The sequence below is a fragment of the Hemiscyllium ocellatum genome, unplaced genomic scaffold (genome assembly GCF_020745735.1).
Source record: "Hemiscyllium ocellatum isolate sHemOce1 unplaced genomic scaffold, sHemOce1.pat.X.cur. scaffold_1815_pat_ctg1, whole genome shotgun sequence".
Lineage (NCBI taxonomy): Eukaryota > Metazoa > Chordata > Chondrichthyes > Orectolobiformes > Hemiscylliidae > Hemiscyllium > Hemiscyllium ocellatum.
In genome coordinates, this window is record NW_026867886.1 from 19,591 (window position 1) to 39,734 (window position 20,144).

Sequence of the window (20,144 nt, forward strand, 5' to 3'; positions counted from 1 at the left end):
TTCTTCCTGCACAATTGTTTGACCCGGCGCTCTGGTGTAGTGACTCAGTACCTCACCGTCTGGTATCCCTCACTGTGGGGGTCTAATTGCTGCTTCTGTCAGCCTCTCTCACTTTTGAAGCTACTCCAGATCATGAGCCAACAGAATTCTCCGCTCCAGAGAGATGAGGCAGCACAGGTCAGGAATGGAGACTGGGATTTTCCAGATCTATGTGGGGCTCAGTGCCATTCTATATGTGTCACCCTCAAAGCATTAGTCTAATTTCCCATTCTGCCCCTTTCTGTGTCTTCTACAGGTACTCATGGAGTTCCTGACTCAATAGACTTGCCAACTGCTGGCTGGGACGATGGTTGGTCAGCCGGAAAGACACAGTCAGGGAGGTCGGAGTCTTCAATCAATCCTGCTGCCAGGTAAGATCATTCCAGTGCACAGAGCAGAAAGTAGTAAGAGGGATCCAAACATCAGCTAACAAAACAGGACATAGAGAAAGTGCTGGAGGGGGAGCACAGTACAGACACAACCCAGGCTCAATCACCATACCTGCTGCAAGTTTTGTTGTAATGAGACAGCATCGGGAGTTCCCAGTTATCAGTCCAGTCCTGTGCTTTCTTAGGGAGCATCAGAACAACTGAGGGGAAAGCAGGCCTCCCATGAGAGGGTGGTAATGCAATCTGGGATCTTTCTGTTCCCTATTCCCTCTCCAACACTATCTACGGCTTGTATTGAGGACCAGTGTCTTCAATCATTCTAACTCCTATCACAGTTCCTATCTCTGTCATCTCCTCCCCTCTCACCAATTATTTCACATATTTGAAACCTCCAGTCCAGATGACCATCCATAACGCTGTAACTTGCTTTAGTCTCTACAACATGCGTTGTCTCGATAGTCTTCTCCTCCAATAACTGCAGACGTAGGGTCTGTTTCTGTGCGGCATGATTCTTCGGACGAGGTTTCCTAAATGGAATGAGTCACATTTGCCTGTGTTTGGCCCATATCCCTTCAAACCTTCCCCTCTCCATGTACCTGCCCAAGTATCTTTTCCATGTTGTAATTGTACTTGATTTTACCATTTCCTCTGGCAGTCCATTCCGTCTATGCACCATTTTCTGTGGATAATGTTGCCCCTCAGCTCCCTCTTTAAATCCTTGCTCTCTCACCCCACCTTTATGCCTCTAGCTTTGGACTCACCTACCCTTGGCTATTCACCGTACTTAGGCCCTACATTGTTTCATAAACCTTTATAAGGTAACCCTGTGGCCTCCTCTGCCCAGGAGAAATATTGACGACAGTGTTACCAATATCTCCAACTCATGTACTCAATGCTCTGACCAATGAAGACAAGTGTGCCAATTACCGCTTTCAACACCCGGTCCCCCTGTGATGCCAGTCCAAGGAACAATGTAACTGCACCCCTTGGTCTCTCCCTTTTCTACAACACTCTCCAGGGCCCAACCATTAACTGTGTTAGTCCTCCCTGGTTTGTCTGATTAAATCCAATACCTGAATTAAACTCTATCTTTCATTCCTTGGCCCACTGGCCCAGTTGATTAATATCCCCTTCGATATCTATATTCCCTGCCCACTCTTCCACTAATCTTGGTATCCACAAACATACTAACAGGGACTGCTCTCTTTTCACTCAGATTGTTTATGTAAATGGTGCACAACAGTGGTCCCATCACCAATCCTTACAGCACACTGCTGGTCAGAGGCCCCAGTTTAAACAACAACCCTCTCCCACCATCCTCTGTCTCTCACTGTCATCCCATTTTGTATCCAGTTGGCAAGCTCTCCCTGATCCTTTGTTATCTACCGTTACTAACCAATGGATCATGCTTCACCCTGAACAGGGGTTTGTGGAAGCCAGAAACAACGTCTGTTGCTCTGCCTTTGTCTATGTTTTTGGTCACATCTTGAGCAAACTCCAGTCAAGTTTGTGAGACATGTTATCCCACGCACAAAGCCATGCTGGCTGTTCGTAATAAGGCCTACCTGTCAGAACAACTGACCCACCCTGATGTCTCGCTCATCAGCCTGTAGCTCCCTGGCTTTCTCTTGCAGCCTTTCTTAATTAATGACACAACATTATAATCATAGTCAGAGAGTCATACCACACTGTTCTGTTAACACTAACCATACTCTAAAACGGATCTCATCCCACCTACCTGTTCCTGGATCATATTCCTTCATACCTTTCTTATTTCTGCCCTAATCCAAATGTCTTTTAAACATTGTAAATGTCCCCACATTCACCCCTTCCTTGGGAAGTTCATTCCACACACAACCCATCCTCTGTGTAACAATGTGCTCCTCATGTCTTTTTTTTATATGTCTCTCCTCTAAACTTAAAAATGTAATGCCTTGCCTTGAAACTCCCCTGTCCATGGGAAAGACAACTCCCATTAACTCGATCTATCCTCCTCATGATTTTATAAACATCTATGAGGTCATCTGTCAACATTCAGGTTTCAGTGAAAAATACCAACCTGTTCAGCCTTTCTTTATACTGAAGCCTTTCATACCCAGCCACATCCCAGTAAATCTCCTCCCAACCCTTTCCTGCTTAATAATATCCTTCCTATAACTGGTCGACCAGAACTGGACACAGTATTCCTGAAGAGGACTCACCAATGGCCTGTATAATCTCAATATGGCTTCCAACTCCTATATCCAAAGGACTGAGCAGTGAAGGCAAATGAGGCAAGCACCTTTTTTTAAACTATCCTGTCTCTCCATGTTACAAATTTCAAAGAATTATGTACCTGAACCCTGAGGTCCCTCTGTTCTACGACACTCCCGAAGGTCCTACCATTAATTGTATAAGCCCTGCCCGTGTTTGTTGTACCAAATGCATTCCCGCACATTTATTCAGATTGAACTCCATCTACAGCTTTTCAGCTGTTCACGCATTTCATCAGGATGCCTTTGTAATCTCAGAAAACCACCTTCACTGTCCACAATGCCACCCTCCAGTCTATCAGCCTCTCACACATAGCTCTCTATGGTACAAATATCTCTGCTAGGGGCCCTACAATGTCTTCACCAGCTTCCCACAATGTCCTGAGCTACATTTGATCAGGTCCTGGGGATTTATCTACCTTTGTGTTTTAAACCCTCCAGCACCTCCTCTTCGATAATGTGGACTCATTTCAAGACATTGGGTCATAGAGATATACAGCATGGAAACAGGCCCTTCAGACCAACTCCTGCATGACGTTTCTAGTCACATTTGCCACAATTTTGCCAATATCCCTCTAAATCTTTGCTATTCATACACCCATCCACATACCTGCAAATCGCCTCCCCAGATCTACTTTAAAAATTCATGTCGAATACTATCTTGCTCCATTGAATAACTTGAACTTGTGGGCCAGGCCTTTCCTTTTCCATCACTATTTTCAAACGAATACAATTGTGGTGACTTTCCAAAGGGCTCCCCCACTAACACCTCAGTCCCGTTCCCGACCTTGTTTCCCAAGGGGAGGTCAGCTTTAGCCCCATTCTCCAGTTGGGCCACTTACATAATGACTGGGAGTTTCAGGAACACACTTAACAAATTCCTTTCATCCAAATGCTTAACTTAGTAGGAATCCCAGTCCAGGTTTGGAACAGTTAGGATCCCCTATCATTACAACCCTAATATTATAAGAGATATCTGAGATCTCCTGACATATTTGCTCCTTCATCTCCCATTGCCTATCGCTGTAGTCCGACCATAGAAAACTAATGGCCAATTTTTATTTCTCAGTTCCACTAATATCGTTTAACTGGGCGATCCTGCATGAATACTCCCTCTAGGTCCTGCTGGGATGTTTCCCCCAGTCAAAACCACCAGCTCTCCGCCTGTTTTGCCTCCTGTTCTATCCTTCCTGCAGCATCTGTCTCCGGAACATCGAGCTGCTGGTCCTGTCGCTCCCTCAGCTGTGTTTCTGTAATACCTATGGTATCCCAATCCCATGTTCCCATCCATGCTCTGGGTTTATCTGCCTTATCTGTCTGGCCCTTTGCATTGAAATAACTGCAGTTTAATCCACCCGTTTTCCCTCATTGTCTGCTATGTTCGTGCCTGCCTTGTCTATTTATATTGCTGTCTACAACATCTGTACCAGCCTCAAATTTCCTTCTGGCCTTACAACTCTTTGGAGTCACACAGCCCTGCCAGACAAGTTTAAATCCTCTCGAGCAGCTCCAGCAACGTTCCCCACCAGGATATGGGTCCCCCTCCTGCTCCCAGTTCAGGTGCCTTCCCAGCCCTGTCTACCTGTGCTGACACCTTCAGACATCCAGGGACTTGCCCACCAAGGTCCCTGTATTCCTCAGTACTCCAGGAGGACCGACCATTCATGATGGATATCATTTGTTTATGAGACTTCCCACAGTGCATTGCCTCACAGTGATCAGAAGTAAACTCTGTCTGCCATTCCTCTGCTCAGTTTATCATCTGATGGACATTAGACTGCAGCCTGAGTCCATCCCCCTCACCATGGACAACACCCTCACCTTTCATGTTATATACAAACCTACTAATGTTACCTTCTGCTTTCCCATCCGAGTGATTAATGTCCATAATGTCCAGCAATGGCTCCTGCACAGATCCCTGTGGTACACCCGCTGGGCAAAGGCTTTCAATCACAAAACCAACCCTCCACCAATTGTGGAGCCAATTTACCAACTGACCTTGGATCCCATGGGATCTTCCCTTTTGGACCAGCCTTCCGTGTGGGACCTTGTCAAAGACCTTAATGAACTCCATGTAACCCACATCATCTGGACTGCCCTCATCAATATCAGAGGACAGTTGTCTAGCAGATCCATACAGACAATCCTGACTGAAACTGCGGGGGTATCCGTTTCTGGCGAATACATTGTAGAGGTGTTCTTCTTCCTCTTTTTGCAGTTCTGGTGTACTGCAGTGTGTTGTGGCCCTTTTGAACCATGTCTTGATGCAACTTCTTTTGTGTGTGTTGGGGTGGTTGCTTTCGTAGTTCAGGACTTGGTCTGTGTGTGTGGCTTTCCTGTATACCTTTGTGGTGAATTCTCCGTTCGGTGTTCTCTGTACCATCACGTCTAGGAATGGGAGTTGGTTGTCCTTTTCTACCTTTGTAGTGAATCGGATTCCTGTGAGTGTGGCGTTGATGATCTGGTGTGTGTTCTCTATTTCTGTGTTTTTAATTATTACAAAGGTGTCATCCACATATCTGACCCAGAGTTTGGGTTGAATTTGCGGTAAGACTGTTTGTTCTAATCTTTGCATTACCGCTTCTGCGATGAGTCCAGAGATGGGTGAGCCCATGGGTGTGCTGTTGATTTGTTCACATATTTGGTTGTTGAATGTGAAGTGTGTTGTGAGGCACAGGTCCAGTAGTTTGAGTATGCCGTCTTTGTTGATAGGTTCCCCGTCTTGTTGTCTGTTCTGTACGTCCAGCAGGTTGGCTATTGTTTCTCTGGCTAGGGTTTTGTCAAGAGAGGTGAACAGTGCTGTTACGTCGAATAGTTTCTTCCTTGTCTACGTGTGTATTTCTGATGATGTCCAAGAATTCCTGTGTTGACTGTATAGAGTGTCTGGATCTGCTGATCAGGTGTTTCAGTTTCTGTTGTAGCTCTTTAGCCAGTTTGTGTGATGGTGTCCCTGGTAGTGATACTATGGGTCTGAGTGGGATGTCTGGTTTGTGTACTTTAGGTAGTCCATAGAATCTGAAGGTGTTGTTGCTTTCAGTTTTCATTATCTGTAGGTCAAACGTGGTTATCTATCTTTTTTGTAGTTTCTCAGTGTGTTGTTTATCCTATTGGTGAGCTGTGGGGTGGGGTCAAACACCATGCAATTTCATCAACAGATGCCTCAGGGAAAGACAACAGAACGAGGACATGCCACGGCCCAAAGGACTGGCCCATGTTACCATACGTCAAGAACATTTCTGAACTGACAGCCAGACTACTGCGACCACTCGGACTCATAACAGCACACAAACCAACAGCCACTCTCAGACAACAGCTCACCAGAACAAAGGACCCGATACCCAGCATGAGCAAAACCAACATCGTGTACAAAATCCCATGCAAGGACTGCACAAGACACTACATAGGACAAAAAGGAAAACAGCTAACGATCCGTATCCAAGAACACCATTTAGCCACGAAACGACACGACCAGCTATGCTTAGTAGCCACACACTCCTATGACAAGCAACATGAATTTGACTGGGACAACACTACTATTATAGGACAAGTCAAACAGAGAACAGCCAGGGAATTCCTCGAGGCATGGCACTCATCCACAGATTCAATCAACAGACACATCGACCTGGACCCGATATACCGGCCACTGCAGCGAACAGCTGGAACTGGCAACCGGAAGCGGCAGAGACAAACCACTATAAATGCCGGAGGAAACATCACAGAAGCGCTTCACAGGAGGCTCCCAAGCACTGAGGATGTAACCTTGACAGGGGACGAAACGTCTGCAATACAAATTCCCAGCTCGGCGAACAGAACCACAACAACGAGCACCCGAGCTACAAATCTTCTCCCAAACTTTGAAGCCCTTTAGACTCTACAAAGCTCCGTCATGAGCAAGCCCCCATCTCGCTATTTCCTTTGCCTTCTTCAGTTTCTGCAACTCGCTGTATCTTCCAGTAACGCTCTTTAGTTACTGCAGGTCTGCCTAGCTCCCCAGATAACCTGTTCCATCCCCTACAGCTCCATCAATCACTGTAACACCCTCTGCTCTGTCTAATCCTCCTATTTCCCACTGTCTTCCAGGTACAATGGTGATCCTGTAAGAGACCAGTGCGGAATGGGATGTTATAAATCTCAGCTGAGGCTTGCGGCCTACCATTACCTGGGAGTCACTAAGGGAGAGAATCTGAGAGAGAGCAGCACAAAGCGGGAGAATATAAATCAGCAGCGAGGGTCAAGGCCGACTGGGACTTGGATCTGGAGAAACAGCAGAGCAGGAGGCTGGAAATCAGCACCGAGTCACAGAGGGAGTGACCGTGGGAGGGAGCAACTTGGAGCAGGAGCTTGAGGCTGACTCACACCTGGGAGAATATAAATCAGCACTGAGGATCGAGGCCTCGCTGTACCTGGGAGTGACAGAGACGGTGACCCTGTGAGGGAGCAGACTAGAGTGAGAGCTGGACGATTACACGTCCGAGGAGACACATCACTGTGTGTGCACGAGTCCCTCCCTTGTTCTGTGTTTGTGTGTGTCCCCTTCCCTCGCTGTGTGTGTGTAACTCTCCTCACTGTGTGTGTCCCTCCCTCGCTGTGTGTATCCCACCCATCCCTCGCTCTGTGTGTGTGTGTGTGTGTGTGTGTGTGTCCCCGCCTCGCTGTGTGTGTGTCCCACCCCCTCGTGTGTATGTGCGTGTGGCCCCTCCCTCGCTGTGTGTGTGTGTGCGTGTCCCCTCCCTCGCTCTGTGTGTGTGTGTGTGTGTGTGTGTGTGCGCGTGTGCGCGTGTCCCCCTCCCTCGCTGTGTGTGCGCGTGTCCCCCTCCCTCGCTGTGTGTGCGCGTGTCCCCCTCCCTCGCTGTGTGTGCGCGTGTCCCCCTCCCTCGCTGTGTGTGCGCGTCTCCCCCCTCCCTCGCTGTGTATGCGTCTCCCCCTCCCTTGCTGTGTGTGCGTGTCCCCCCTCCCTCGCTGTGTGTGCGTGTGTCCCCCTCCCTCGCTCTGTGTGCGTGTCCCCCCTCCCTTGCACTGTGTGCGTGTCCCCCCTCCCTCGCTGTTTGTGCGCGTGTCCCCCTCCCTCGCTGTGTGTGCGCGTCCCCCTCCCTCGCTGTGTGTCCCCCTCCCTCGCTGTGTCCCCCTCCCTCGCTGTTCGTGACCCCCCCCCGCTGTGTGCGTGTGTCCCCCTCCCTCGCTGTGTGAGTGTCCCCCTCCATCGCTGTGTCTGTCCCTCCCTCGCTGTGTATCTGTGCGTGTCCCTCCCTCACTGTGTGTGTGCGTCCCCCTCCCTCGCTCTGTGTGTGTGTGTGTGTGCGTGTCCGTGTCCCTCCCTCGCTGTGTGTGTGTCCCCCTCCCTCGCTCTGTGTGTGTGTGTGTGTGTGTGTGTGTGTGTGTGTGTGTCCCCTCCCTCGCTGTGTGTGTGTGTGTGTGTGTGTGTGTGTCCCTCCCTCGCTGTGTGTGTGTGTCCCTTCCTCGCTCTGTGTGTGTGTGTGTGTGTGTGTATGTGTGTGGTGTGTGTGTGTCCCCAACCCTCGCTGTATATGTGTGTGTGTGTGTGTGTTTGTATGTGGGTGTGTGTCCCACCCGCTCGCTGTGTGTGTCTGTTTTCCCCCCCTTCCTCGCTCTGTGTGTGTGTGTGTGTGTGTGTGTGTGTGTGCGTGTGTCCCCCCTCGCTGTGTGTGCACGTGTGCCTCCCTCGCTGTGTGTGTGTGTCCCTCCCTCGCTGTGTGTGTGTGTGTGTGTGTCCCACCCCCTCGCTGTGTGTGTGTGTGTCCCACCCCCTCGCTGTGTGTGTCCCACCCGCTCGCTGTATGTGTGTGTGTCCCTTCCTTGCTCTGTGTGTGCGCGTGTGTGTGTGTGTGTCCCTCCCTCGCTGTGTGTGTTTGTCCCCCCCTCCCTCGCTGTGTGTGCGTGTCCCCCCTCCCTTGCTGTGTGTGTGTGTGTGTCCCCCTCCCTCGTGTGTGTGTGTGTCCCCCTCCCTTGCTGTGTGTGCGTGTCTCCCCCTCCCTCGCTGTGTGTCCCCCTCCCTCGCTGTGCGTGACCCCCCGTCGCTGTGTGCGTGAGTATGCCCCTCCATCGCTGTGTGTGTGTCCCCCTCCCTCGCTGTGTATGTGTGCGTGTCCCTCCCTCACTGTGTGTGTGCGTGTCCCTTCCTGGCTGTGTGTGCACATGTCCCTCCCACCCTGTGTGTGTGTGTGTCCCCTCCCTCGCTGTGTATGTGTGCGTGTCCCTCCCTCACTGTGTGTGTGCGTGTCCCTTCCTGGCTGTGTGTGCACATGTCCCTCCCACCCTGTGTGTGTGTGTGTCCCCTCCCTCGCTGTGTGTGTGTGTGTCCCCATCCCTCGCTGTGTGTGTGTCCCCTCCCTCGCTGTGTGTGTGTGTGTCCCCATCCCTCGCTGTGTGTGTGTCCCCATCCCTCGCTGTGTGTGTGTCCCCATCCCTCGCTGTGTGTGTGTCCCCTCCCTCGCTGTGTGTGTGTCCCCTCCCTCGCTGTGTGTGTGTCCCTCCCTGTGTGTGTGTCCCCTCCCTCGCGTGTGTGTGTGTCCCCCCCTCGCTGTGTGTGTGTCCCCGCCTCGCTGTGTGTGTGTCCCAGCCCCTCGTGTGTGTGTGCGTGTGTCCCCTCCCTCGCTGTGTGTGTGTGCGTGTCCCCCTCCCTCGCTGTGTGTGTGTGTGTGTGTGTGTGTGCGCGTGTCCCCCTCCCTCGCTGTGTGTGCGCGTGTCCCCCTCCCTCGCTGTGTGTGCGCGTGTCCCCCCTGCCTCGCTGTGTGTGCGTGTCCCCCCTCCCTCGCTGTGTGTGCGTGTGTCCCCCTCCCTCGCTCTGTGTGCATGTCCCCCTCCCTCGCTGTGTGTGCGTGTGTCCCCCTCCCTCGCTCTGTGTGCGTGTCCCCCCTCCCTCGCTGTGTGTGCGTGTGTCCCCTCCCTCGCTCTGTGTGCGTGTCCCCCCTCCCTCGCTATGTGCGCGTGTCCCCCCCTCGCTGTGTGTGCGCGTGTCCCCCTCCCTCGCTGTGTGTGCGCGTGTCCCCCTCCCTCGCTGTGTGTCCCCCTCCCTCACTGTTCGTGACCCCCCCTCGCTGTGTGTGCGCGTGTCCCCCCCTCGCTGTGTGTGCGCGTGTCCCCCTCCCTCGCTGTGTGTCCCCCTCCCTCACTGTTCGTGACCCCCCCTCGCTGTGTGCATGAGTGTCCCCTCCCTCGCTGTGTGAGTGTCCCCCTCCCTCGCTGTGTGTGTGTCCCCCTCCCTCGCTGTGTGTGCCTGTCTCCCCCTCCCTCGCTGTGTGTCCCCCTCCCTCGCTGTGCGTGACCCCCCCTCGCTGTGTGTGTGTGTCCCCCTCCCTCGCTGTGTGTGTGTCCCCCTCCCTCGCTGTGTGTGTGTGTCCCCCTCCCTCGCTGTGTGTGTGTGTCCTCCTCCCTCGCTGTGTGTGTGTCCCCCTCCCTCGCTGTGTGTGTGTGTCCCCCTCCCTCGCTGTGTGTGTGTCCCCCTCCCTCGCTGTGTGTGTGTCCCCCTCCCTCGCTGTGTGTGTGTGTCCCCCTCCCTCGCTGTGTGTGTGTGTCCCCCTCCCTCGCTGTGTGTGTGTCCCCCTCCCTCGCTGTGTGTGTGTGTCCTCCTCCCTCGCTGTGTGTGTGTGTCCCCCTCCCTCGCTGTGTGTGTGTCCCCCTCCCTCGCTGTGTGTGTGTGTCCCCCTCCCTCGCTGTGTGTGTGTGTCCCTCCCTCGCTGTGTGTGTGTGTCCCCTCCCTCGCTGTGTGTGTGTGTGTCCCCCTCCCTCGCTGTGTGTGCGCGTGTCCCCCTCCCTCGCTGTGTGTGCGCGTGTCCCCCTCCCTCGCTGTGTGTCCCCCTCCCTCGCTGTTTGTGACCCCCCCTCGCTGTGTGCATGAGTGTCCCCCTCCCTCGCTCTGTGTGTGTCCCACCCGCTCGGTGTGTGTGTCCCCCTCCCTCGCTGTGTGTGTGTCCCCCTCCCTCGCTGTGTGTGTGTCCCACCCCCTCGCTGTGTGTCTGTCCCACCCCCTCGCTGTGTGTGTGTCCCACCCGCTCGCTGTGTGTGTCTGTTTTCCCCCCCGTCCTCGCTCTGTGTGTGTGTGTCCCTCCTTCGCTGTGTGTGTGTGTGTCCCTCCTTCGCTGTGTGTGCACGTGTGCCTCCCTCGCTGTGTGTGTGTCCCCCTCCCTCGCTGTGTGTGTGCGCGCATGTCCCTCCCTCGCTGTGTGTGTGTGTGTGTGTGTGTGTGTGTGTGTCCCCGCTCCCCCGCTGTATGTGCGTGTCCGTGTCCCTCCCTCACTGTGCGTGTGGTGTGTGTGTCCCTCCCTTGCTGTGTGTGTGTGTCCCCCTCACTGTGTGTGTGTGCGCATGTCCCTCCCTCGCTGTGCGTGTGTGTCCCCCTCACTGTGTGTGTGTGCGCATGTCCCTCCCTTGCTGTGCGTGTGTGTGTGTGTGTGTGTCCCTCCCTCACTGTGTGTGTGTGTGTGTGTGTGTGTGTGTGTGTGTCCCTCCCTCACTGTGTGTGTGTGTGTGTGTCCCTCCCTCGCTGTGTGTGCGTCCCACCCCCTCGCTGTGTGTGTCCCCGCCTCGCTGTTTGTCCCCCCATCGCTGTGTGTGCGTCCCACCCCCTCGCTGTTTGTCCCCCCCTCGCTGTGTGTGTTCCCCCCCTCGCTGTGTCCCCCCCCCGCTGTGTGATTGCGCATGTCCCTCCCTCGCTGTGTATGTGTGTGACCCCCCCCCTCACTGTGTGTGTCCTCCCTCACTCGCTGTGTGTGTATGTCCCCTCCCTCGCTGTGTGTCTCCCTCCCTCGCAGTGTGTGTGTGTGTGTGTGTGTGTGTGTGTGTGTGTGTCCCTCCCTCGCTGTGTGTGTGTCCCACCCGCTCGCTGTGTGTGTGTGTCCCACCCGCTCGCTGTGTGTGTGTGTGTCTCCCTTCCTCGCTGTGTGTGTGTGTGTGTGTGTGTGTCCCTCCCTCGCTGTGTGTGCGTGTCCGTGTCCGTGTCCCTCCCTCGCTGTGCGTGTGTGTGTGTCCCACCCGCTTGCTGTTTGTGTCCCACCCGCTCGCTGTGTGTGTGTGTTTGTCCCCCCCCCTCGCTGTGTGCGTGTGTCCCCTCCCTCGCTGTGTGTGTGTGTGTCCCCTCCCTCGCTGTGTGTGTGTGTGTGTCCCTCCCTCGCTGTGTGTGTGTGTGTCCCCCTCCCTCGCTGTGTGTGTGTGTCCCCCTCCCTCGCTGTGTGTGCGTGTCTCCCCCTCCCTCGCTGTGTGTCCCCTCCCTCGCTGTGTGTCCCCTCCCTCGCTGTGCGTGACCCCCCCTCGCTGTGTGCGTGAGTATCCCCCTCCATCGCTGTGTGTGTGTCCCTCTCCCTCGCTGTGTGTGTGTGTGTGTGTACCTCCCTCGCTGTGTGTGTCCCACCCCCTCGCTGTGTGTGTGTCCCTCCCTCCCTGTGTGGGTGTGTCCCACCCCCTTGCTATGTGTGCCCCCCCTCGCTGTGTGTTTGTCCCCCTCCCTCGCTGTGTGTGTGTCCCCTCCCTCGCTGTGTGTGTGTCCCCCTCCCTCGCTGTGTGTGTGTCCCCCCCTTCGCTGTGGCTGTCCCCCTCCCTCGCTGTGTGTGCGCGTGTCCCTCCCTCGCTGTGTGTTTGTGTGTGTCCCCTGCCTTGCTGTGTTTGTGTGTGTCCCCTACCTTGCTGTGTTTGTGTGTGTCCCTCCCACGCTGTGTTTGTGTGTGTCCCTCCCTCGCTGTGTTTGTGTGTGTCCCCCTACCTCGCTGTGTGTGTCCCCCTACCTCGCTGTGTGTGTCCCCCTACCTCGCTGTGTATGTCCCCCCTCGCTGTGCGTGTCCCCCTCCCTCAGTGTGTGTGCGCGCATGTCCCTCCCTCACTGTGTGTGTGCGCGTGTCCGTCCCTCACTGTGTGTGTCCACCCCCTCCCTCGCTCAGTGTGTGACCCGCTTCCTCGATGTGCGTGTGTGTGTGTCCCTCGCTGTGTGTGTGTGTGTGTCTCCCTTCCTCGCTGTGTGTGTGTGTGTGTGTGTGTCCCTCCCTCGCTGTGTGTGCGTGTCCGTGTCCGTGTCCCTCCCTCGCTGTGCGTGTGTGTGTGTCCCACCCCCTCGCTGTGTGTGTCCCACCCCCTCGCTGTGTGTGTGTGTGTCCCTCCCTCGCTGTGTGTGTGCTTGTCCCCCCCTCCCTCGCTGTGTCTGTGTGTCCTCCTCCCTCGCTGTGTGTGCGTGTGTCCCCTCCCTCGCTGTGTGTGTGTGTGTGTGTGTCCCCTCCCTCGCTGTGTGTGTGTCCCACTCCCTCGCTGTGTGTGTGTCCCCCCCTCCCTCGCTGTGTGTGCGTGTCTCCCCCTCCCTCGCTGTGTGTCCCTCCCTCGCTGTGCGTGACCCCCCCTCGCTGTGTGCGTGAGTATCCCCCTCCCTCGCTGTGTGTGTCCCTCTCCCTCGCTGTGTATGTGTGTGTCCCTCCCGCTCGCTGTGTGTGTGTCCCTCCCCCTCGCTGTGTGTGTGTCCCTCCCTCCCTGTGTGTGTGTGTGTGTGTCCCCTCCCTGTGTGTGTGTGTGTGTCCCTCCTCGCTGTGTGTGTCCCCCTCCCCCGCTGTGTGTCCCCCCCTCGCTGTGTGTCTTCCCCTCCCTCGCTGTGTGTGTGTGCGCGTGTCCTCCCTCGCTGTGTGTTTGTGTGTGTCCCCTACCTTGCTGTGTGTGCGTGTGTCCCTCCCTCGCTGTGTGTGCGCGTGTCCCTCCCTCGCTGTGTGTGCGCGTGTCCCCCCCTCACTGTGTGTGTGTGTCCCCCTACTCGCTGTGTGTCCCCCTCCCTCGCTGTGTGTGCGCGTGTCCCTCCCTCGCTGTGTGTTTGTGTGTGTCCCCTACCTTGCTGTGTTTGTGTGTGTCCCTCCCTTGCTTTGTGTGTCCCCTTACCTCGCTGTGTGTGTCCCCTTACCTCGCTGTGTGTGTCCCCACCTCGCTGTGCGTGTCCCCCTCCCTCATTGTGTGTGCGCGCATGTCCCTCCCTCACTGTGTGTGTGCGCGTGTCCGTCCCTCACTGTGTGTGTCCACCCCCTCCCTCGCTCTGTGTGTGTGTGTGTGTGTGTGTGTGTCCCCTCGCTGTGTGTGTACCCCACCTTCGCTGTGTGTGTCCCACCTCGCTGTGTGTGTCCCCCACTCGCTGTGTGTGTCACCCCCTGCTGTGTATGTGCGTTTGTCCCTCCCTCGCTGTGTGTGCGTGTCCCCCTCCCTCGCTGTGTGTGTGTTTATCCCTCCCTCGCTGTGTGCGTGTCCCTCCCTCGCTGTGTGTGTGTGCGTGTCCGTCCCTCACTGTGTGTGTGTGTGCACCCCTTCCCTCGCTCTGTGTGTGTGTGTCCCTACCTCGTTGTGTGTGTGTCCCCTCCCTCGCTCTGTGTGTGTGTCCCTACCTCGTTGTGTGTGTGTGTGCCCCTCCCTCGCTGTATGTGTGTCCCCCTCCCTCGCTGTGTCTGTCCCTCCCTCGCTGTGTATCTGTGCGTGTCCCTCCCTCACTGTGTGTGTGCGTCCCCCTCCCTCACTGTGTGTGTGTGTGTGTGTGTGTCCCACCCCTTCGCTGTGTGTGTCCCACCCGCTCGCTGTGTGTCCCCCCCACCCTCGCTGTGTGTGTGTGCGTTTCCCTCCCTCGCTGTGTGTGTCTGTCCCCCCTCACTCGCTGTGTGTGTCCCCCCTCCCTCGCTCTGTGTGTGTGTGTGTGTGTGTGTGTGTCCCTCCCTCGCTGTGTGTGCGTTTCCCTCCCTCGCTGTGTGTGTGCGTGTGTGTGCCCTCACTCGCTGTGTGAGTGTGTCCCTCCTCGCTGTGTGTGTCCCGCCCCCTCGCTATGTGCATGTCCCCCTCTCCCACGCTGTGTTTGTGCGTGTCCCTCCCTCGCTGTGTGTTTGTTTGTGTGTGTCCCCTCCCTCGCTGTGTGTGTGCGTGTCCCTCCCTCGCTGTGTGTGTGTGTCCCTCCTCGCTGTGTGTGTGTGTCCCTCCCTCGCTGTGTGTGTGTCCCCCCCTCGCTGTGTGTGTGTCCCCCCCCTCGCTGTGTGTGTGAGTCCCCTCACTAGCTGTGTGAGTCCCCTCACTCGCTGTGTGAGTCCTCCCTCCCTCGCTGTGTGTGTGTGTGTGTGCGTGTCCGTGTCCCGCTCCCTCGCTGTGTGCGTGTCACCCTCCCTCGCTGTGTGCGTGTCCCCCCCTTCGCTGTGTGCATGTCCCTTCCTCGCTGTGTGTGTTTGTTTGTGTGTGTCCCCCTCCCTCGCTGTGTGTGCGTGTCCGTGTCCCTCCCTCGCTGTGCGTGTGCATATGTGTGTGTGTGTGTGTCCCCCTCCCTCGCTGTGTTTGTGTCTGTCCCCCTCCCTCGCTGTGTGTGCGCGTGTCCCTCCCTCGCTGTGTGTTTGTGTATGTCCCCTACCTTGCTGTGTGTGTGTGTCCCCCTACCTCGCTGTGTGTGTGTCCCCCTACCTCGCTGTGTGTGTCCCCCCTGCTGTGTGTGCGTGCGTGTCCCCCTCCCTCGCTGTGTGTGGGCGCATGTCCCTCCCTCGCTGTGTATGTGTGTGTGTCCGTCCCTCGCTGTGTGTGTGTGTCCCCCCCTCCCTCGCTCTGTGTGTGTCCCGCTCCCTCTGTGTGTGTGTGTGTGTGTGTGTGTGTGTCCCCCTCCTCGCTGTGTGTGCGTGTCCATGTCCCTCCCTCGCTGTGTGTGTGTGTCCCACTCCCTCGCTGTGTGTGTCCCACTCGCTCGCTGTGTGTGTGTGTGTGTGTGTGTGTCTGTGTGTGTGCCCCCTCCCTTGCTGTGTGTGTGTCCCTCCCCCTCGCTGTGTGTGTGTCCCTCCCCCTAGCTGTGTGTGTGTGTCCCACCCGCTCACTGTGTGTGTGTGTGGTGTGTGTGTGTGTATGTGTGTGGTGTGTGTGTGTCCCCAACCCTCGCTGTGTGTGTGTCCCTCGCTATGTGTGTCCCCATCCCTCGCTGTGTGTGTGTGTGTGTGTCCCTCCTCGCTGTGTGTGTGTCCCACCCGCTCGCTCTGTGTGTGTGTGTCCCCATCCCTCGCTGTGTATGTGTGTGTGGGTGTGTGCCCCCTCCCTTGCTGTGTGTGCGTGTCCGTGTCCCTCCCTCGCTGTGCGTGTGCATATGTGTGTGTGTGTGTGTGTGTGTGTGTGTGTGTGTGTCCCCCTCCCTCGCTGTGTGTGTGTCCCCATCTCTCGCTGTGTGTGCGTGCCCCCTCCCTCGCTGTGTGTGCGTGTCCGCGTCCCTCCCTCGCTGTGCGTGTGTGTGTGTGTGTGTGTGTGTGTGTCCCTCCTTCGCTGTGTGTGTGTGTCCCTCCTTCGCTGTGTGTGTGCGTGTCCCACCCTCGCTGTGTGCGCACGTGTGCCTCCCTCGCTGTGTGTGTCCCCTCCCTCGCTGTGTGTGTGTGTGTGTCCCTTCCTCGCTGTGTGTGTCCCCCACCCGCTCGCTCTGTATGTGTGTGTGGGTCCCCATCCCTCGCTGTGTATGTGTATGTGTGGGTGTGTGCCCCCTCCCTTGCTGTGTGTGCGTGTCCGTGTCCCTCCCTCGCTGTGCGTGTGCATATGTGTGTGTGTGTGTGTGTGTGTGTGTGTGTGTGTCCCCCTCCCTCGCTGTGTGTGTGTCCCCATCTCTCGCTGTGTGTGCGTGCCCCCTCCCTCGCTGTGTGTGCGTGTCCGCGTCCCTCCCTCGCTGTGCGTGTGTGTGTGTGTGTGTGTCCCTCCTTCGCTGTGTGTGTGTGTCCCTCCTTCGCTGTGTGTGTGCGTGTCCCCCCCTCGCTGTGTGCGCACGTGTGCCTCCCTCGCTGTGTGTGTCCCCTCCCTCGCTGTGTGTGTGTGTGTGTGTCCCTTCCTCGCTGTGTGTGTCCCCCACCCGCTCGCTCTGTATGTGTGTGTGGGTCCCCATCCCTCGCTGTGTATGTGTATGTGTGGGTGTGTGCCCCCTACCTTGCTGTGTGTGTGTGTCCGTGACACTCCCTCGCTGTGCGTGTGTGTATGCGTGTGTGTGTGTGTCCCCCTCCCTCGCTGTGTGTGCGTGTCCGCGTCCCTCTCTCGCTGTGCGTGTGTGTGTGTGTGTGTGTGTGTGTGCGTGTCCCTCCTTCGCTGTGTGTGCGTGTCCCCCCCTCGCTGTGTGTGTGCGTGTCCCCCCCCTCGCTGTGTGCGCACGTGTGCCTCCCTCGCTGTGTGTGTCCCCCTCCCTCGCTGTGTGTATGTGTGTGTGTGTGTGTGTGTCCCTCCCTCGCTGTGCGTGTGTGTGTGTGTCCCCCTCGCTGTGTGTGTGCGTGTCCCCCCCCTCGCTGTGTGTACGTGTCCCCACCCCACGCTGTGTGTGTGTGTGTGTGTGTGTGTCCCCCCCTCCCTGTGTGTGCATGTGTGCCTCCCTCGCTGTGTGTGGGTCCCACCCCCTCGCTGTGTGTCCCCCCCTCGCTGTTTGTCCCCCCCTCGCTATGTGTGTCCCCCCCCTCGCTGTGTGTGTTCTCCCCCCCTCGCTGTGTGTCCCCCACTCGCTGTGTGATTGCGCGTTTTCCCCCCCTCGCTGTGTGTTCGCGCATGTCCCTCCCTCGCTCTCTGTGTGTGTGTGTGTGTGTGTGTGTGTCCCCATCGCTGTTTGTGTCCCTCCCCTCGCTGTGTGTGTCCCCCTCACTCGCTGTGTGTGTGTGTCCCCTCCCTCGCTGTGTGTGTCCCCTCCCTCGCTCTCTGTGTGTGTGTGTGTGTGTGTGTGTGTCCCTCCCTCGCTGTGTGTGTCCCCCACCCGCTCGCTCTGTATGTGTGTGTGTCCCCCCATCCCTCGCTGTGTATGTGTATGTGTGGGTGTGTGCCCCCTCCCTTGCTGTGTGTGCGTGTCCATGTCCCTCCCTCGCTGTGCGTGTGTGTGTGTGTCCCCTCCCTCGCTGTGTGTGTGTCCCCCTCCCTCGCTGTGTGTGTGTGTGTGTGTGCCCCCTCCCTCGCTGTGTGTGCGTGTCCGGGTCCCTCCCTCGCTGTGTGTGTGTGTGTGTGTCCCTCCTTCGCTGTGTGTGTGCGTGTCCCTCCCTCGCTGTGTGCGCATGTGTGCCTCCCTCGCTGTGTGTGTCCCCCTCTCTCGCTGTGTGTGCATGCCCCTCCCTCGCTGTGTGTGTGCGCGCGCGCGTGTGTCCCTCCCTCGCTGTGTGCATGTCCCCCCTCTCGCTGTGTGTACGTGTCTCCCCACCCCCACGCTGTGTGTGTGCGTGTCCGCCCCTCCCTGTGTGTGCACGTGTGCCTCCCTCGCTGTGTGTGCGTCCCACCCCCTCGCTATGTGTGTGTGTCCCTCCCTCGCTGTGTGTGTCCCCCACCCGCTCGCTCTGTATGTGTGTGTGTGTCCCCATCCCTCGCTGTGTATGTGTATGTGTGGGTGTGTGCCCCCTCCCTTGCTGTGTGTGCGTGTCCATGTCCCTCCCTCGCTGTGCGTGTGTGTGTGTGTGTCCCTCCCTCGCTGTGTGTGTGTGTGTGTGTCCCTCCTTCGCTGTGTGTGTGCGTGTCCCCCCCCCTCGCTGTGTGCGCATGTGTGCCTCCCTCGCTGTGTGTGCGTCCCACCCCCTCGCTATGTGTGTGTGTGTCCCCACTCGCTGTGTGATTGCGCGTGTCCCCCTCCCTTGCTGTGTGTGCGCGCGCATGTCCCTCTCTCGCTCTGTGTGTGTCCCCCCTCACTCGCTGTGTGTGTGTGTGTGTCCCCTCCCTCGCTGTGTATGTCCCCTCCCTCGCTGTGTGTGTCCCCTCCCTCGCTGTGTGTGTGTGTGTGTGTGTGTGTCCCCTCCCTCGCTGTGTGTGTCCCCTCCCTCGCTGTGTGTGTGTGTGTGTGTGTGTGTGTGTGTCCCTTGCTGTGTGTGTGTGTGTGTGTGTGTGTGTGCGTGCGTGTCCCTCCCTCGCTGTGTGTGTGTGTCCCACCCCCTCGCTGTTTGTGTCCCACCTGCTCGCTGTGTGTGTGTGTGTGCGTCCCTTCCTCGCTCTGTGTGTGTGTGTGTGTGTGGGTGTGTGTGTGTGTGTGTGTCCCTCCCTCGCTGTGTGTGTGTCCCCCTTCCTCGCTGTGTATGTGTGTGTGTGTGTGTGTGCGCCCCCTCCCTCGCTGTGTGTGCGTGTCGGTGTCCCTCCCTCGCTGTGTCCGTGTGCGTGTCCCTCCCTCGCTGTGTGTATGTCCCACCCCCTCGCTGTGTGTATGTCCCACCCCCTCGCTGTGTGTGTCCCACCCCCTCGCTGTGTGTGTCCCACCCGCTCGGTGTGTGTGTCTGTGTGTCCCTCCCTCGCTGTGTCCGTGTGCGTGTCCCTCCCTCGCTGTGTGTATGTCCCACCCCCTCGCTGTGTGTATGTCCCACCCCCTCGCTGTGTGTGTCCCACCCCCTCGCTGTGTGTGTCCCACCCGCTCGGTGTGTGTGTCTGTGTGTCCCTTCCTCGCTGTGTGTGTGTTTGTTTGTGTGCGCGCGCGCGTGTGTGTGAGTCCCTCCCTCGCTCTGTGTGTGTGTCCCCCCCTCGCTGTGTGTGTGTGTTCCCCCTCCCTCGCTGTGTGTGTGTCCCACTCCTCGCTGTGTCTGTCCCCCTCGCTGTGTGTGTCCCTCCCTCGTGTGTGTGTGTGTCCCCCTCCCTCGTGGTGTTTGTGTGTGTCCCCCTCCCTCGCTGTGTGTGTGTCTGTCCCCCTCCCTCGCTGTGTGTGTGTGTCCCTCCCTCGCTGTGTGTGTTTGTGTCTGTCCCCCTCCCTCGCTGTGTGTGTGTGTCCCTCCCTCGCTGTGTGTGTGTGTGTGTGTGTCCCCCTCCCTCCCTGTGTGTGCACGTGTGCCTCCCTCGCTGTGCGTGCGTCCCACCCCCTCGCTATGTGTGTGTGTCGCTGTGTGTGTCCCCCTCCTCGCAGTGTCTGTCCCTCCCTCGCTGTGTATGTGTGCGTGTCCCTCCCTCACTGTGTGTGTGCGTGTCCCTCCCTGGCTGTGTGTGCACGTGTGCCTCCCTCGCTGTGTGTGTGTGTCCCTCCCTCGCTGTGTGTGTGTCCCCCCCCTTGCTGTGTGTGTCCCCCCTCCCTCGCTGTGTGTGCGTGTCCCCCTCCCTCGCTGTGTGTGCGTGGTCCCCCTCCCTCGCTGTGTGTGCGTGTCCCTCCCCCGCTGTGTGTGCATGTCCCTCCCCCGCTGTGTGTGCATGTCCCTCCCTTGCTGTGTGTGTTCCCCTCCCTCGCTGTGTGTGTGCGTGTGTCCCTTCCTCGCTGTGTGTGTCCCTCCCTCGCTGTGTGTGTGTCCCCCCTCCCTCGCGGTGTTTGTGTGTGTCCCCCTCCCTCGCTGTGTTTGTGTCTGTCCCCCTCCCTCGCTGTGAGTGTGTGTCCCTCCCTCGCTGTGTGTGTGCGTGTCCCTCCCTCGCTGTGTGTGTTTGTTTGTGTCTGTCCCCCTCCCTCTGTGTGTGTGTGTCCCCCTCCCTCTGTGTGTGTGTGTCCCCCTCACTCGCTGTGTGTTTGTGTGTGTCCCCTACCTTGCTGTGTTTGTGCGTGTCCCTCCCTCGCTGTGTTTGTGCGTGTCCCTCCCTCGCTGTGTGTGTG

General features: G+C 57.4%; 1 long non-coding RNA gene across 3 annotated transcripts in view; it reads left to right on the forward strand.

Moving 5' to 3' along the window:
- LOC132810671 (uncharacterized) overlaps nucleotides 1-20,144 on the forward strand; it is a 61,977-nt gene that overhangs the window by 733 nt on the left and 41,100 nt on the right. For 2 of the 3 annotated variants that reach the window (XR_009643001.1, XR_009643003.1), the window contains exon 2: nucleotides 296-410. This is a non-coding gene — a long non-coding RNA (uncharacterized LOC132810671). Of the gene's footprint in view, nucleotides 1-295; nucleotides 411-6,760; nucleotides 7,110-20,144 lie in introns of all 3 variants that reach the window. The other variant, XR_009643002.1, reaches the window with a different exon arrangement.